Raw genomic sequence first — 6,116 nt, forward strand, 5'->3', positions numbered from 1 at the left:
CTATGGGAGTTAACTGCTGAGGTCATCAGTCCCCTATAACTTAGAACTACTTAAACCTAACTAACCTAAGGACATCACACACATCTATGCCCGAGGCAGGATTCGAACCTGCGACTGTAGCGGTAACACGGTTCCAGACTGTAGCGCCTAGAACCGCACGGCCACCCCATGCCAGCTTTGTTTTATCAGACTGGATATTTGGTCGACTGCCACTTTATTTATTTCAAGCTGTATTTAGATCTGTGTTACTGTGGTCACATCACTGGATTCATATTTAGAAGCGGTGCAGTTCATATGCCAGCCGTTCTAACCTAGTTTAGGTTTATCTAACTTACTTTCAGGGTTTGTCAAGACATTCCTTTCAGTGAGGCAAATGCTCATTCCTCCTTTCTTTTTGTCCTGCCTGACGTGCATATCCAGTGAATTTTATGTTGTTAGACATTAACCTATAGTGATTTATTTTAGTTGTTGCTGTTTTTTGTTGTATTATTAGAACCTGCAAAATAAATCATCATGCATGGAACTGCAATATTACGATTCACAGCCCAGTTTATAACTTTAATTTCTGCAAACAATGTTACTGTGGTCTTACAACAAAATATTTTTAATGCAATTCAGTAGCAATTCTCTGGCAAATTATTTCTACATAGTTTGTCAGGGAAGAAGTGAAAGTAAACTAAACATCATTCAGATAGTTGTCTGACTGGAAATAGTCACTATGATTCACAGTAAAATCAAGAAGAAAGATGATTTAAAAATGTATTGAGCCTCAAATATTGTCTACCATAATTATTACTCTGTTTATCAGCCTCCTGTTTTGTGAAATAGAGCTTAAAAACTTAATGCATATTTCTATAAATTGTCCTCCTTTGGATTGCATTAGCCATATTCCTTCTTAAGCTATGCTAGTTTGAATAAACTAGGAAACCTTAATAACCAAAAATTTTTCAAGATTGGGTTCTAAATATTGTGAATGCGCATTCCTACTTTTGCTCCAGGCAATAGGAGCACCTGTTTGAAAATGGAAGAGCACATTTTCAATTAGCTTTTGTAAGTGGATTTAAATAAAAAATAAGACAAAAACTTAGAATTTATTGGAAAATTAATACACGGTTCCTTAATCAGATGAGCTTATTTATGCCAGAATTATGTAAAACAAATTTAAGAGCTAGTTATTTAGACAGACATAACATGTGTACCATCTCCATTCACTATTCACTGCATCACAAAATTTGTGATTCCAGTTGAAACACAAATAGCACATAAGCCATTGTTCTCCACTGAAATTGTCAGAAAACTTCTTATGGCAAAGTGCACAGATAACATCCACAGAATCGTCATCAAGATCCAGATTGATATCATCTTTGGTGTCTACTTGTGCAGGTTCACTAGCAACATCATTGTCAGAACTAGAGATTTTATACTTTCTTTTAAATTTCCTCTTAGTGTTGGTGATCTGGTACCGAGCGCCATGGGTTTCAAATCCACACCAGATAGCATTTAACTCGATGCCCGCTAGAGGTCTCTGCAGTAGTCGCACCGTAAGCCGTGGCTGTGCATGTTTCTGGCCCGACTCTAACGTGAGGGTGCCACTGTAGAGCCCGTGGTCCCAGCGGCCAATATCAACATAACCTGTTGTGTATTTAGGTGGCTTCCTTTCACTTAGTGAGGCAGCCTGGTATTCGCCTTGAGTCGGTTGATATCTCGCTTACAGACATCGTGTTAATGTTGCGTGTGCTTACTTCCCATTTACGAGTGGGCATTGCTTTGATTTTGTGAGTTTATCTCTTGTGACCCCATTGCTTACTACTGTGTTCTTGATCTTGGTGTCTTGCTTGGTTGTCTGTCATCGTGTTTGTCCTTCCATTCCCGTTCGTACATCATCTTTGTTCGCGGGTCACTCCCGTTCCGTCCTGCTGCGTTTTTGTTAGCTGCACCCCCGCAACCGTTCCTGTCACAATACAACAGGTAGCATTACTCTTTCATGTTGCTTCATATTTTGAAGCCTCATTTGAACGGTTTGTGCCGTTAGAAGCATAAAAGATTTCCAACTTTTTCTTATAAGAAATACTAGTCAACTCCATACTCTCAGGATCTTTCATTTTTGAGGCACTGGTTGAAATTTTTGTACAGCTTTTACATCCTTAGGAAAGTTTATAGGATATAGTGATAGCATCAGATGCGGAATGTGACATGATTTGAGATTGAAAATTTGTACTGAGGCCGGGATTCGAACCTGGGTCTCCTCTTCACTATGCAGATGTACTTACCGCTATGCCACACTGGTACAGTACCTTTGCACAGCTGCTCATCCAATCCTGGCATGCCTCCCGCCTCAATCCCAGTTCCCTATCATGCGTCAGCCCACGTAATATTCCCCCAAACTAGGAACACCAAGGTGGTTGAGGAGTGAACGGGAATTAGGATTGAGGATGGAGGCTTGCAGGGTTGCCCACACAGTTGGGTAAACTCACTGTGCCAAGGTGGTGAAGTGGTAGCATGTCTGCCTAGTGAGCAGGTGACCTGGGTTCTAATCCCAGCCTTGGTACAAGTGAATTACAGTATTTTAAAGTAGGAAAGAAAATTATAATTAGGTGACTGATTTTTCAAATGAACCAGTATGTGCAGTGTGGCTCTTAATTGTCATATTATTCTGTGCAGCCTGCTTAGCCTGAAAAAGCAAATTTCTGGTGGGATATGTTGGGGGGGGGGGGGGGGGAGGGGGAGAGCAGGGGGGAAGGAAAGTGGAGGAGAGATAAGAAACGCAAATGCATAGTATCCTATAACAACAAATTCAATGAGTCACAACTGAAATCACTCACATATACGAGGGCCATTCAGAAAGTAACCTCCGGTTGATTTAAAAAAATACACCAAGTTAAATAAAAATATTTTAATATATACATCTTACAACTACATCTTTGCACTATTTTTCTACATAGTCTCCATAGCGATTGAGGCACTTATCGTATCTCTTCACAAGCTTTGAAATTCCTTCTGCATAAAAATCACCCGCTTGTGCCTGGAGCCAGCCTGTGACCGCATCTTTGAGCTCTTCGTCGTCATCAAACCGCTGTGACCTGAGCCATTTCTTCAAATGCATGAAGAGGTGATAATCACTTGGCGCCAGGTCTGGGCTGTAAGGTGGATGGTTGATAACGTCCCACTTGAAGGACTCAAGAAGGGCCGTTGTTCTGCGAGCAGAGTGAGGACGGGCGTTATCGTGCAAAAAAACGATACCGGAAGTCAGCATACCACGGCGTTTGTTCTGTATAGCCCGTCGTAACTTTTTTATTGTTTCACAGTACATGTCTTGATTAATGGTCGTACCACGTTCCATGAATTCAACCAACAACACCCCTTTGGCATCCCAAAACACCGTTGCCATCAGTTTTCTGGCAGAAAAATCTTGCGAGGCTTTTCTTGGTTTGGTAGGCGAATTTGAATGTGCCCACATCTTTGATTGTTCTTTTGTCTCAGGGTTCACGTACTTAATCCAGGTTTCGTCACCGGTCACGATTCTGTTTAACAATGGTTCTCCTTCGTCCTCATAACGTGACAGAAAGTCTAATGCAGAGGCCATTCTTTGAGTTTTGTGGTGGTTGGTAAGAATTTTGGGCACCCATCGTGCACAGAACTTACGGTAACCCAATCTTGCTGTCACTATCTTGTACAAGAGAGTCAGAAATCTGTGGAAAACCAGTAGACAACTCCGACATTGAGAAACGAACTTTTGCATCAACTGTCTGAACGAGTTCGTCAGTCACCAATGATGGTCTGCCACTCCTCTCTTCATCATGAACGTTATCTCGTCGACTTTTAAATAAACGTACCCATTCACGGACAACTCCTTCACTCATAACTCTTGGTCCGTACACGGCACAAAGCTCACGATGAATAGCTGCTGCAGAATATCCTTTGGCTGTAAAAAACCTTATGACAGCACGCACTTCACATTTGGCGGGGTTTTCTATTGCAGCACACATTTCAAACTGCCACAAAAACTAAACTAGCGCAGGTACAACGTTCACTCGACCACGGCTTGATGCCGACTGACCTCTTGAGTGCGTGAACGCACAGATGGCGTCGCTACTCCCCCCACAACCCGCTCTGTGACCAATCGGAGGTTACTTTCTGAACCGCCCTCGTATATGGGAATACTGATTGTTTACAGAGAAGGATGGCATTAATTGTGCCAGGTATTTTTGACTTACAAGAGAGAATCACAAAAAGTTCTTAAAATTAAACTTAAAACTGTTTTGATCAGAATAGAATATTTATTAAAAGACTCTGCATTCAGTCTTAAAGTGACCGAAAGAAAGACAGTCTGACGACCATATACACTGATACATAAGTACAATTCAGATATAGAAGTAAATATACCTTGTACCTATTTTATTGTATCTGAAGGTGATTGCTATTTGACTGAAACTGGTTGAAGTTTGTTAGAAAATTTTCGGTTATGATCAAAACTGTTTTAACGTTCTCCATGAAAATCACGGTTCTGTTCTCCATTAAAATGTTTTCTATAGTTACATAATGGAAATGCTGTAAAACCTGACCTGACAGATGCCTGAAGATAGACATCAACTATCCTATAAAAGCCTACTTATCGTGTTTCAGGCAACAGTATTAAGCGAGAAATGTAGACAGCTAGTTCAGGGACTGTGCATTGTTCCTGTGGGGGCCTATAGCCCAAATCAGACTTATTACAGAGCACACAGACACGTAAGTGAAAGGAATGGTAGGAGAACCAGATACGGGGCATAATGGGAGTACCTTCTGGTATGTACTTCACAGTATTTTGCAGAGTGAGATTACAGATGTATACATAGATCTCTTTATTTTAAAAACAGTTGTGCACATTTAGTCTCATGCTTTCAGCTGCATTGTGTTTCAAAAAGATATTCCTGAGCCCATACTGTGAGAAGCTAATTATTCTGAGGTGACAAAAGTCAAAGGGTACCTCCTAATACTATGTTGGACCTCCTTTTGCCCTGCGTAGTGCAGCAACTCATCATGACATAGACCTCAAGAACTCATAGAAAGTCCCTTGCAGAAATATTGAGCCATGCTGCCTCTATAGATGGCCATAATTGTGAGAATGTTGCCTGTGCAGGACTTTATGCATGGTCTGACCCCTCAATGATGTCCCATAAATCTTTGATGGGATTAATGTTGAGGAATTGGAGTGGCCAAATCATTTGCGCAAATTGTCCAGAATGTTCTTCGAACCACTTGTGAACAATTGTGGCCCAATGACATGGTGCATTGTTACCCATAAAAATTCGTCCACAAATGGCAGCAAATGACCTCCAACTAGCCAAACATAACCATTTAAAGTGAATGATCGGTTCAGTTGTACCAGAGGACTCAATCCATTCCATGTAAACACAGCCCACAGAATTATCGAGTCACCTCCAGCTTGCACAGTGCCTTATTGAGAACTTGGATCCATGGTTTCTGTGGGATCTATGTCACACTCAAACACTACCATCAGCCCTTACCAACTGAAACTGGGACTCATCTGATCAGATCATAGTTTTCCAATAATCTGATGTGGTCACAAGCCAAGGAGAGGCACTCCAGTTGATGTCATGCTGTTAGCAAAGGCACTCGTGTTGTTTGTCTGTCGCCATAACCCATTAACACCAAATTTTCCTGCACTGTCCTAACAGATAAGTTTGTTGTACATCCCACAAGCATTACTGCAGTTATTTTGCGCAGTGTTGCTTGTCTGCTAGCACTGACAACTATAAGCAAACAATGCTGTTCTCAATCATTAAGTAAATGCCTTGTCACCATCAAGAAGGGCTTGTACTTTGCTGAAACTCTCAAGACTATAGCTATACAGGCATGTAAATAATTGGAATGCTGCATCTTTCATTTGTTTCAATATGTTCTCTCTCTCGCTCTCTCTCTCTCTCTCTCTCTCTCTCTCTCTCTCTCTCTCTCTCTCTCTCTCTCTCTCTCTCTGTCTGTCTCTCACACACACACACTCAGAGGAGCACCTTTCCATTTCTGTCTTGCCTTCCTTACTTTCCTCCAGTTCGCTGGCTCTACTTGTGTGCTAACAAACCATGTTAGGTTTCATGTTGGCACCAGGTAAAGTCATT

At 41.4% G+C, this 6,116-nt stretch overlaps 1 non-coding gene across 1 annotated transcript; it reads left to right on the top strand.

The window, feature by feature from the left end:
* The first annotated feature begins 2,477 nt into the window (after positions 1–2,477).
* Trnat-agu lies at positions 2,478–2,548 on the top strand. The gene has a single exon. It is a non-coding gene; the product is annotated as a tRNA-Thr (tRNA).
* The last annotated feature ends 3,568 nt before the right edge of the window (positions 2,549–6,116 follow it).

The sequence above is a fragment of the Schistocerca piceifrons genome, chromosome X (assembly GCF_021461385.2).
Source record: "Schistocerca piceifrons isolate TAMUIC-IGC-003096 chromosome X, iqSchPice1.1, whole genome shotgun sequence".
Classification (NCBI taxonomy): domain Eukaryota; kingdom Metazoa; phylum Arthropoda; class Insecta; order Orthoptera; family Acrididae; genus Schistocerca; species Schistocerca piceifrons.